This window comes from Trachinotus anak, unplaced genomic scaffold (genome assembly GCF_046630095.1).
Source record: "Trachinotus anak isolate AG129_WGS33_773 ecotype Australia unplaced genomic scaffold, CSIRO_AGI_Tana_v1 ptg000009l, whole genome shotgun sequence".
NCBI lineage: Eukaryota > Metazoa > Chordata > Actinopteri > Carangiformes > Carangidae > Trachinotus > Trachinotus anak.
The window spans coordinates 13,112,331-13,124,461 of record NW_027273860.1 but is presented as its reverse complement, the minus strand read 5'-3'; positions in this window follow the sequence as shown (position 1 = coordinate 13,124,461).

The following is a 12,131-nucleotide window of genomic DNA, read 5'->3' as shown; positions in this document are numbered from 1 at the left end:
GTCAGTGCTTCAAGAGAAAAACATTTTTTTTCTCAAAATGTTATTGTCATGGGGGCAATGTGTTTTTGGGGCCTATGAAATACAATATAGTGTATATACTGGGGAGAAGGGCTTTCATTGTCAGTGATGCTTGTGTGCTTCTGCTGACAATGTGGATCTATGATATGTCCACTCAGTCTTGTTGTTTCTGCAATTTATGTATGTGTGTGTGTGTGTGTGTGTGTGTGTGTGTGTGAGTGTGTGTGTGTGTGTGTGTGAAAATTGTTGTTAAACAGATACAGGATAAACAATATATAAGATATAGCCTGTCATAGATCTTGGTCTATGTGAGTGTTGATGAGCTGTTTTAAAGTTAAATCCTTTCACTACTTCATTTCAGTATATGTCATTAATATCCCCATCTCACTCTCTCACACACCCTCTGTCTATCTCACTTCCTCTGATGATCTTTCTCTCTCTCTCTGTCCCTTCCCACTTTATTCTTTCCTGAAAACACCATTGATCTTTCACTCCCTCTCCTGCGCAGTCTCTGGGGTTCTGTGTTGTCTAAACACACAGACCAACCGAAACTCTGACAACGAATCAATCAGTTTAATGAATGAAGTGTCATCTGAGTCTTCACCCGTTCCTCCGAAGAAGTATTTGCAACACTGTATCTTTCATTTCATCTTTTTCTATTTTCATTTGCATCCTCTCTTATGAATCCTGCCAATCTAAAATGGCCTTAATCGAATTCAGTTCAGTTCTCTCTTTCATTTTCAAATACGTTTTTAAATATAACTAAGACTCACTGTGTATCCCTGAAGTCTCTTCCTGTCTCTCGCCCCACAAAAAAAGATTTCTGCCCCCTCCTTTCCCTTGTCTGTCCTTAATTGAAATATTGGATTGATTCTTTATAACTACATTTTCTAAGACACTTTGAAATTCCCAGCCTTAATTAACTGAAAACACACCTTCAAGGTTCAGTAATTACATGTGTGGGAGAATGATGTCAAATGATTTTAACTGATTATAGTGAAATTTGTATTGTTTAGAAACTTATATCAGTGTGAAATTCACTTCTTTTGGTATGCTTATATTGCCTATGAGATTAAAATTACCAGGAAAAGTATATAGCAGTGTTTAATTTTTTACAACAGTGATAATTAATCACCTGAAAGCACATTGAATGCATTTTTAACTCTACATTTGTTAATAATATTACTGATAAAGAGAATATGCTATTGTTTTCCAGTGTGTGTGACAACCTACTTCCTTCCATGTTTGCTAGTGATGGCTAAATGCACAGTATAACCATAACCTGTATGTAAGGATGGATGTAGCCTCTGTGTCATGACCCATAGGTTTCCGGAGAGCTGTTACAGTTTTGGCTGTGCCTGACAGTTTTTTTTGTTTTTTTTTTTTTTTAGCACAGACAACCATACCTGCCAATTAGTGCTAACATATTAAATAATACTAAAATTTCACTCACCTCAAAATACAGGAGCACAGACTTCCTCATGCTTTGTTAGTCAATTAACCGCTCAGCAAGCCATATTATTTGTCAGATGTTTGGATAGTAAAAATTAAATTTACCCTTAAACGGGTGTTATATAAAAATTCACCCCTGTACAGTTGTCATGAGTTTTACTTAATCCAAGATGAAGTAATAAGTACTGTATAGAATTTGCAACACTGATAAATATAGAATTTACACATCTAATAAATATATAATTTAGAATTTATGGTATTACAATGTCTATAGTGCAAGAGGGTGTAGTGTATATGTACATGTGTATATACATCCAGAGGAACAGAGTTCAAGGTGGGTGGGGGGGTGGGGGACCAGTAGAAGATCTAGTTATTTCAACGGATGATGCCCACAGCTTGAGCGCACCTTCTACAAGGAATCAGGAAAGACCACAGAAAACCATGCAAACTGCCCTCTGGTTGGAGGGTCTGTTTGAGGGTGTGCATACATGCCCATAGGTGTATCCTGAGAATAGTGGTTGTTACTGTTAGTGGGACAAACAGAACAGAGTATTTATAGGCAGCATTTAAAATCACTAACTCACAAATGTTGACAGGTTCAAAGATGTACTTCTTGTGTCAGAATACCTCTTTTTATAATTTGCTGTTTTCAGTACAAAGCCAGCTGGAACTGGGGTGCTCATGTGCATACTAAGGTTGACTGAAATGACTTGATATTGCTTGTCTGTTTAGAATTATGACACTAAATTTCGTAGGTGCTTCGAACCTTGAGTGATGGGTAATTCCCCTGGAGTGCGTTACACTGGCTCCTGCATTATCAACAATTTAAATGCACAAACCAAATGAAACTCCGACAACAACTCTCTTGACATCTCACTGCTGTCCTCCAGGGAGGACTATTTGTGATTCCCATGTTTTTCTTACCATCTCTTCTCTCTTTCATGGGTGAAGAGAATTTTTTTTTTTTGTTTTGGTTTCGCTAAATGGAGCAGTGTAATCTCAGGGGAGGGTTTCTCTGAGGTTATTTGTGTGTGTGTGTGTGTGTGTGAGAGCACTCTCTGTGGGATATTCCTCATACAGTAAGTGTCTGAGAAAAAGACCAGTGTGTTACATTGTGCTTACCTTTCAGACCACAGCTGCATGATGAATTTACTTTAGAAAAACACCTAAGAGAGATAGCAAAAAAAAAGGACAGAAAGAAAAAATACTTTTTGACTTAAGGACAGTGTAGATCAGTGTGCTGAGGCTATGCATCCCTCACATTTGTATCTATTCTGGGTTGGATTTGGTTTAGATTGATCTTACTCAAATAGCTGGGTTCCTTTAGTAAGATAAGGTAATTTTCTATAGCATAATGGAACCATTTTTGATTTCCCTTCAATCCAAATCCTCAGTCACTGTTGCACTCTGGGAAGCCTCAAGTTAAAGTAATTGAAAGATTTATCAAATGGTTCCAGGTCTGGATTATATTTCAGAACATGGGATGGACAGATGTCAGTGAGTGTGTTAGCCAAAACTAAGAAAATCCTTCTTACTGAAGGCTTTTATTAGCTGATAGAAGGTTTTTCAGAGTTTATACCCCTTTGCAGCTACACCCTGCTGCACACTTTCTATGCAGTCATACCAAAAAGCTGCTAAGTCCAAATACAGAACAGATTTTTACTATTGGAACCTGAGTGGAGCAGATGAGGGTCAAGTGCCTTGCCCAAGGCCATGCTTTAAATGAACTTTTTCATGCAGGATAAAGAGATGCCTCTCCTCTCTCCCCGTCCAGATTTTCACAGCATGTCCAGGGATTCAAACTGGTAATCTTCTGGTCCCAAGTTTGGGTCTCTAATCTTCCGGTTAGTGCTGCCAAAATTTATGTGGCAAAAATATCAGGGTAAAGAGCAGGAACCTGTGAAATCCTCACGCCTCAGCAGCAGGGAGAACTTGTGACAGAGCAGCAGTAATAACTTCTCTTCATAAAATATGTCCTCAGGCCGTAGCTTAAATCCTCATTCACTATATACTCTACAGATTGTGCTGTAAACTCAGCAAATTATGATTTGGAGACTTTTTAGCTTAGTTAAGGACCTGTGATTATGTTTGAATCTCAGCTTCAATATGCAGCTTTAAATCTTCATCCCCTCCAAATTGCGGTTTACTCACATGACAACTTTGTTTGGAAAAACATACTAATAATATACTGGAAACTAAAAAGTAGTGCCAAAGGGAGAACCAAAAGGCAAGAGAGCCATTTTTTTGTGGCAGAGATCTGTCCAGAACAACTTGCTTAAGATGCAGGAAAGGAACAGCTGGTTTGTATTGGTTGTGTTCATTTTTCTGCCGAACACAGCATACTTCATTTGTAATGAAGTGTAAAGGAAATATGCATTTGTTTGATCAGAACTCAACACATTTTAGTTAGTTTAGAGTTCTATCTTTTTAAGGACACTCACTGACATACTGCATCCGCTAGCCCCTTACCCCAATTTAGCCATCACAACCACATGCCTAATTTGAGCCCTAACCTAAACCTAATTCTAATCTAAACCCTAAAACCAAGTCTTAACCCTTAAACGGTCATTTAAACTTGTGGGTTCCAGCACTTTGGTCCCCACAAAACTGTCAGACCCCGCGAGTATACTGAGCCCCTGGTTTTTGGACCTCATGGTTAGAGTAAAAACAAAGCCACAAACAGACACATATACTCACAAACTCACAATCACATACTGTATAATATAATATAATATAATAAAAGTATATACATATATATATTTTGAATAATTAATTTTTCTAAATGAACAGTCAGTGGAACAAAACATCTGTCTGTCCACTCTTCTTGACAAATTCACACACATCAACACACACATGAATCTTAAATCTGTAGCTGTTTAAAGATATTAAGGTTGTTGCCTCTTCCACTTCATATTTAAGAACTCTGGATTAAGTCAGTGCTCAGTGATGACAACATTATAAAGATCAGAGGATTATTTAGGCTCAGTAAATGTGTTGTGATGTTTGTTCAATGTGTATGATTACCTTGAGAGTCTCTTGTCTGCGCCAATAGGGGAAAGTAATTCAAATTTACTTTTGGTTTTGTATAAATTGTTTCTGGGTCTTTGTTAAAGCTGTCAATAGAAACCATAACAATCAGCAAGTGTGTGACAGAGAAAAGACAGACCCTTCGCTTTATTGCAATGTAGCTTATCATTCATAGAACACAAAGACAGAATTTTTGGCGACTTTTAGCGACTCCATTTTAATTAATCCGAGTTGTTGTTGCCAGTATTTACTATTGATTTACTGTTGCAAGTACTTTCATCTTCTAATTTTAGCAAATTGATTCAATCAAGTTTGAGCCTGGGCATACTGTTTTACAAAAAGCTTGGTGGGAGAAATTGGAACGTCAGAAAGAAGTTAGTGAGTAAGTCAGCTGAATCAGGCAAGCATTAGGGCAGGTAAACGGGCAAAGACAAAAACTGGAGGGAGGGAATGGAAACTAGAAATTAAGCTGATCCTTAATTGAGTTCCTATTATACCTTTTTGATTGTTCTAAACTTTTGATTGAGGTTTAAAGAGTAGTGGCCCACTGATATCACTGCATATTTGCCCATTTGCATAGTTATTTTGATGCAGATTAAAAGAAAAAATCAACATCACACCAAAAACTGGTTTTTGTACCATTTTTTAAATCTAGTTTTAGTTTCATGTCTTTTATCTTTAAGCTGTGTTGGTTTTGCAGATGAAACCTGGAGGTAAGAAGGGGGGAAGGTAACACTTCGATTCCCTGTCCAAAAACACAGGAAAGATAATGGGTGATTACAATTTTGTATCATTGCCTGGAGACTTTGAACTTACCAGGCCAGGGAGATTAGTTCCGTTTAAGCACTGTTACAGTCACTTTTATGATCTTTTATTAGAGCTGATTTGATCAAGGTTCAGTATATATTTCATAGTTTTCTCTTTTATATTAAGAATGTTTAATCTTTATTTTTAATGAGATTTTGAAATATAGCTTATTCTAAAAAGCAAGAAGTCTGATCTGGAGGAAGGAAGGATAAACCAAGCAATCGAGAAAATGGAAGGAGAGAAGGAAACACAGGAAGGAAGAGGAAGGAAGGAAGAAAGATTTCTTTTGTCAGATACAGAGTGGAACAGATTACCTTGCTGCTGGGGTGAGATTTAACCTACAAGCAATATTCCTGAAGAGTGTCTGCATATGTGTGTGTGTGTGTTGTACCCTGCTCTTCCATCGAGACTGCCCTTCTGTAAAAAATAACCCTACAGGTTGTTTGTGCAAGCATGTTTTTATGACCCACGGTTACGTTTTATTGCTAGGTCACCTCTAGTGGCCCAAGTATTTATTACAGGAGCAAAGTTGGAAGTCACAGAAAAAGTTCCCAATGAGTTTAGACACAGCGTGTTTACTTAAATACTTAAACAGAATCATGATCTTTCACAAAGAGTCTGGATGCAAACACCAGTCTCTGGTGTGACAGTCGTGGGCTTTATACTGTCAATAAATGCTGCTATGCTGTCACTAAATATAGCACTACATTCAAATAGTATGTTTGCAATTGAAAAACATTACTTTGAGAGTTGTACTAATAGTTAACATTATTCCTTTTAACCATGACTGTCCTGCAACCTTAACCTCTAACTTTAAGGAAGCAATTATTATAATTCAAGATATGATCTTTCCCAAAATGTTATCAAGTAGTTTTGGTGCCTAAACCAAACCAAACTGTTACTGTTCCACAACCCTGACTGCATGCTTATAGGGCCAGTATGCCTGGTACACTCCCACAAGTTGTATTACTGTTACCATGACAATGAAGTTCTGCTACACTTGCCTCTGGTAATCTGTACTCTTATGGGTCATATCCCAGGGTAGTGACTGGCAACCTATATGCATTAACACACTACACGCAGTCTTGGCTCACCATCTCTTGCTTTTTTCCTCTTCTATGTTTTTTTACATCACAAATGCAAAACACACACATACAGTGCACACTCATTCACTCCGCGAGTAGACAGCAGCTGCTTCTGTCCACAGGGGATAAAATCTGATAAAATCTGTCTCCCAGGACCTCTAAAGCTCAAAATGACAGACTATCCCTTTAATTATGCATTTTTCATTCAGTACTTGTATATATCTCTTAAGTTTACCACTCACCCCCTGTTGCCAGATGCATATTCTGAGCAGTCCTAACCTATAAGACTTACTTTACTACATCAGCTTGATCTTCTTAGAGATGGAAATACAATCATGTGTGGGCATGCTGGAAAACTGTGATACAAACCCAGATAGACATAGGTCTAGAAAAATAAAATTGTTAGGATGTAGGATGTTTTTTTTTTTCAAGACTGAAGTGACACTTTCCAATGGACCTGTGTCTAAGACATTTGGATGTGTGAATATTTTCATTGAGAAAACTGTAAGAATCAAGAAAAACTCAAACACTGACACATACATAATAAAATCTGAGGCCATCACGCCACAGAACCTGTCCTCCCCTTGTCAGTAAGCATTTTGTGTCCTTGAGCAATGCATTAAATCTCTACAGGCCTCTGAATTAAGTTTAGTTCACGTCAAATGGGGACAGAAATCTTTTTCTGGAGTTATTAGCGGCATACGTCAAAAGTGTCTCTCTTCCCTGGCTCTTTCTTCTTCTCTGCTTATTAAAAAAGGGGCATGAAAACGTGACAAGTCTGTAATTAAATATGATAGTATGCTGCATTAAAATGACTTGTTTCCAAATGTTGAATAACAGTACTTGTTTCATTATTTTGCCCTGAAGGTACTGTGAACAACATCATGCACACTCACACCCCCCCACCCCCCCTCCGATGGTAGTACACCGGATGGTTTATGTCTCTGATATATGATATTAATTAGGAAAACAATGATGCAAGAAAATTGTTTGACTGACTGGCTGAGTTGGAGAATGGCTGGCTGTTGGTTTTCTAATTCATGAGGTAACTGGCTGACAGACTGGCTTCCAGGTAGGAAGGTTTGTTGGCTGGCAGAATGGTTGTCTTGATTGACAGGCTTGCCTGCCTTGCTGACTGCAGAGCTGATGCACCAGCAGCTAAAGAATTACGGTGCTCTGTACCGGGTAAAAATCAATAGCTATTGAGGATGTGTCAATAAAAAGCAGCTTTTAGAGTATTTTCACAAGTATGGGTTGCTTTTTCTCTTGAGCCATGCACCTATAATATTAATTAAACAAAATACATGATGGGGGTAATGAAAAATGTCTACTGAAAAGATGCAACATGGAAAATTGTGACACAGTATTAAAAGCACTTGGCAGGGATCAGACACAAAACTATGAGCTCAAGCACCCAAAGCAATGACACTACCACTGTGCCAACAAGAGGCTTCTGTAGCCTGGAAGCTAACAGACACTTCTCAGGGTCGTTATAGTAGACTATATCAGACATAATAAAGATATCATTATGCTGATATTTACATGAATGAATTTTAAAGAAGCTATATGTAAGTTTTATTGCAACATTAGCGTTAGCGGCTGTTTACTTCCCAATCTAGTGGAAATGCTGCAAGTTCGGCATCAAACTTCATTCCTTTACTTGCCAAGAGCTGTCTCAGTGAGCAGTGGAAAGCAATGCCAATGTTGACTCTTGCTTTGCTTGTATTTCTATCATTTCCTTTCCTCTACTTCAATTAGTATGCTAACTCGCTAGATCTGGCCCAGCTGGCCCACTTGCTGTAGTGTCCAGTCTGCCCTGAAGAAGTAGGTCTGCTCAGAGGGTGCATTATAATCTCTTGCATTGTAAACACTATCATGGCTGAAGCTCATGGTAAGTGACCATCCCCATCACCTGCTCCCAGCGAGAATATACAGTAATTTGGAAGGGTTAACAACTTTTGGACAATACCAGTGAATCAATAATTATCAGGTCCTGAGATTTCTGGGTTTCTTAACAAACTCTAAAAACACACTACCTGCTTAACAGGTAGCCTGCTAGCAGCCAGCAAAACATTATTATTTTTAGTTTCTGGCATCCTGACAGATTTCTTCTTCACTTGACTTTCTGCTGGATGTCTGTCTTCCAGACAGACATGGCAACAAATTACCCATTTTAGTAAGGTGGTGGACCACGACTTGCCGCCAGATTGGCTTCAATTTGCCTTGGCATGTCCCTGCATCTCCACTGGAGGGATGAAAAACCATTCTTCCAAAATGTATTCTTATTTGGTGTTTTGATGATGGTGGTGGAGAATGATGTCTAACATGTAAAAAATCTACTATAGGTGTTCAACTGGGTTGAGACCTGGTGACTGTGGAGGCCATAGTATATGATTCACATCATTTTCATACACAAACCATTCACTTACCCCCTTGTGCCCTAAGGATGGGGGCATTGTCATCCTGGAGGACACCACTCACATCAGGATAGATGTTTCATCATAAGATTACTTAGAGGTATCTGATTTGTTATGTTTCTCCACTCATTCTTTCAGTTTTTTTTTCTGTAACACAGCAGTCTGTAATCACACCAGTCTGTTTGCTTGTTTGTTGTTTGGAAAATGAAAATTTCGAAAGCTGTCAATTTGTTGAGATGAATAAATTGATGAGACATTGCAGGAGAGACACCTGATGATATACAGCACCAGCTGAACAAAGTGTTCCTGGTTAATGTGTTTTGATCTGCCAGTGGGCTCCTGAAGCTTTAGCCATGATGAGGGTTTAAGGCTATAGTTCACAGTCTTTTTAATTTAATGATAAGGAATGTTATTAACAAATCAATTTAATTCTCAAATGATTGACCTTTATATGTGGCATAACCTGGAATGTAGTTAAAATGAGTGCAAGTTACTTTACTTTCACCTCTGTGTACTGTAATAAATTTGAAAATAAATTGCCAGTCAGATAACTTCGCCAGTATTTATAGAGGAAGGTGGGAAGTGTTTATATTGTCTTCCATCACCGCTGCTGTGACATTTGGATGAAATGGAAGCTATGGTTATGTTTGCTGGTCACCAGCAGAAAGTTTTGACAGTAACCATTGGAAAGTATAGCCTTTGTTGGATTTGTCAGCCTGCCCTGCACTGACCCTTTTCCACCCTCATCTTTAGACCTTTAGGTGGATCATCCACTCAGGTCACTGTACATAGGTCAAGTCCTCTACAAGTTAAATCAAGTCAATTTGTATTCATATTGCACCAAATAACAACAGAAGTTATCTCAGGACACTTTTCACACAGCAGTTCTAGAACTTTGTAATATTGATTATGTAGACCCAACAATTTCCTCCATGAGCAATCACTTGGCAGAAGTAACGAGGAAAAAACTTCCTTTTAAGAGTCAGAAACCTTGAACAGAATCAGGATCAGGGTGGGCGGCCATCTGCCTCCACTGGTTGCGAGCAGGAGGTAGGAGCACAATGCATGTTCCACAGAGCTATAAAGTAATAATAATAATAATGATAATAATAATAATAATAGTTGTAGCAGCAAGTGTTCAGCAGAATTGTGGGGGTGGTTGGTGGTTTGCAGTCACATATGCAGACTCTAAAGCTCCAGAGGCAGAAATACCTGCAGAGAGCAACAGGAGGAGAGAGGACAAAGACAAGAAAGTACAAAACTATGAGAGAGACAGAAAGGTGGAGAAGAGAGAGAGAGAGAGAGAGAGAGAAAGTGAGACAGAGGGGCACACAGCCTCATGTACTCGAGGGAACAAACAGTTAGACTGACACAATGGTTTTCAGAAAGTTTACAGTAATCTGTAATCAACATGGACAATAGGTTTAACTGATGTATTAAGACTGAGGCTGACCGGAACTGGAACATTCTGGTACTTGTTACCAGAATGGTAACAAGTACAAAGCCTGAAATAGGAAAAGAATAGATGCTAAATGAAAGTCATGTGCTACTTTAGTAAGTGCTGTTTCAGTGGAGTGACATGCGCTATAGGCAGCCTGAAAAGGATCAAAAAGATGATTGTTAGGCAAATGGGCTGAAAGCTGCTAAGACACAACTCTTTCCAGTACTTTAGAAAAGGAAGGAAGGTTTGAGACTGGTCAATACTTCTTTAGCAACCCTGGATCAAGGTGTGTTTTCTTAAGATTCAACCACAGCAGTTTTAAGACTACTGGGGACAGTGCCAGTAGTCAGTGATAAATTAACAATGTTCAGCACTGAAGGTCCTAAGACTGGCCAGAGGTCTTTGGAGAGTTTAGCTGGTGAAGAGTCAAAAAGGCAGATAGTGGGTTTAGAAGCCAACACCGGCTGAGACAATGATTCAAGAGCTATAATCTCAGAATTTGTGAAAGCAAAAGCTATCTGGGACTCAACATAATGCTCAGCTGGTTGTGCAGAGGAAGCTGGAGCTGATTTTATAGAATCTCCATTTTATTGCAGAAAATCATGAACTGCAAGAGCTAAGAGGCAGCTGCTTTTGAGTAAGTTTGGCTACAGTGTCAAACAGTGGAGAGAGGACACTTGTATTTCAATACACACTTGTGCCACTGGAGATACAGAGCTTCTGATTTTGATTTATGCCATTTGTGCTCCATTCTCCTACAGGCCTGCTTCAGACCACGTGTTTCCTCAGTAAACCAGGGTTTAGACCTCTTTGACAATCTAGTTTTGGTGGTGAGAGGAACAATGGAGTCCAAGTGACTAGACAGAGCTGTGTCTAATTTACTGGTCCAATTTTCAACAGAGCCTGTCGCTACAGTGAAAGGAGCCAGGGCCACCAGTAATCGCTCACCAAGAGCAGCTGAAGTTGATGGACCAGTGTGTTGCGTGGTAAATAAACTTGAACTTGGTGTTATGAGGACAGGCTAGTGTCGCTTCAAATTTGATAAGAAAGTGATTAAACATGGCAGAAGTGATGGGAGAGACAGTCAGACTAGACACCTCTATCCCACAGGACAGAATCAAGTCATGAGTGTTACCACTGCAGTGAGCAGGTTCAGCCACAAACTGGGTGAAACCAAAAATGTCATTAATGGCCAGTAAGGCTTTACTTCGAGGGTCGCAGGTCTTATTTAAGTGAATGTTGAAGTCACCAACAATTGCAATGTCGTCAGTGAATGTAACAAGACCTGAGATAAATTCTCCAAATTCTTCTAATAATTGCGAATAAGAGCCAGGTGGTCTGTAGAGAACCCCACGGTGGAATGATCATTTTTTTGTCCTGCAGAGGGCGATTTATAACTGACGATGATTTCAATTATAGACTTTATTTAAAAATCGACATAGACTGCAGTTCTGAAAAATGAAGCCAATGCACAAGTGCCTTAAATCTGCCTTCTACCTAATGACCATCAGGGGGCGATTGCACTGGTTGCAAATATAAGTCTTTAATTGTATTGAATTCTATGGAAAAATGAAAATAAATATCAAAACTTGATACATGATTTATTACCTCAGTAAAATTAGTTTATGGTCTCAGTCACTAGTTTCAAGTCTCCTTCAATACAACAGCATTTTCATTTTTTAAATTATGGCTCCATTTAGAGTAAAACAGACAATAATCCAGGGTATGCATTAGGGCCTGGCTACTGTGTGACTGATCAACTGTACCACACACTGCCTGACTAACAGGATAGAGTACAGAGCAGGTCAGATCCACCCCTCACTCCTCTTCAGCTCGACTTTCTCATCCAAATATGGTTTCTTTTGGTTTCAAAAAACTGGGATG